Source organism: Micropterus dolomieu, unplaced genomic scaffold (assembly GCF_021292245.1).
Source record: "Micropterus dolomieu isolate WLL.071019.BEF.003 ecotype Adirondacks unplaced genomic scaffold, ASM2129224v1 contig_5521, whole genome shotgun sequence".
In the NCBI taxonomy this organism is placed as follows: Eukaryota; Metazoa; Chordata; class Actinopteri; order Centrarchiformes; family Centrarchidae; genus Micropterus; species Micropterus dolomieu.
This window is the reverse complement of record NW_025734510.1, coordinates 1-729: the sequence shown is the minus strand read 5'-3', so window position 1 is coordinate 729 and position 729 is coordinate 1. Positions and strand designations below refer to the sequence as shown.

Below are 729 nucleotides of genomic sequence, written 5' to 3'. Positions count from 1 at the left end.
TCAACACCCTCCAGCGTAATCACTTTTCATGCACTGGATATACAACTTCCTCGCTGACAGACCGCAGACTGTAAGAGTTGGCGCAGCAACATTTCCAACCATCAACGCCAACACTGGGCCCGAGTGGCTGTTACACAGAAGAGCTAACAGAAATAAGTGGAATTGCGTGTTTATTAGAGAAGTCAGTTACTGAGACAAAAAAGGTAAACGTTAGAGAAGGTGACGATTTTTGATTCACTTGTGTGTCCTCCAGCTCCACCCCAAGTGCTCCCTGATGGTCTAGTGGCTAGGATTCGGCGCTCTCACCGCCGCGGCCCGGGTTCGATTCCCGGTCAGGGAATCACGAGGTGTCATGATATGACTTGGCTCTCTCCGTACAGCTTTGGGGACACGGTAAGTATCGTTGGATTTACGACTGTGCAGTTCTTCTACATATGGCGCCTTGATGGACAAAGTGCCTGGGGTTCCAATCACAGTGAGGCAATGTGGTTTTAGCGCTGTGATGCGCTTGTGACCTCCCAAGATTTTTTCTCTGCCTGCCTTTCTCCCACGGTACGATTCAGCACCTGACTAAAATCGCCCCCTGCAGTCAACATGGAGAGGAGTAAATACAGGCAAGAAGAAGATGGACGAATAAAGAGCGAAAGCCGTTTAACAAGGGACCTCCGTGAAGCCCAAGCTTCTGCGGTTTGGCCCGAGTTTGACCGCAATGAGCTTCTCGGGAAGCAG

General features: G+C 50.5%; 1 non-coding gene across 1 annotated transcript; it reads left to right on the top strand.

Annotated features, from left to right (window-relative positions):
* Nucleotides 1-268: 268 nt before the first annotated feature.
* trnae-cuc lies at nucleotides 269-340 on the top strand. Its single transcript has one exon. It is a non-coding gene; the product is annotated as a tRNA-Glu (tRNA).
* Nucleotides 341-729: the final 389 nt, after the last annotated feature.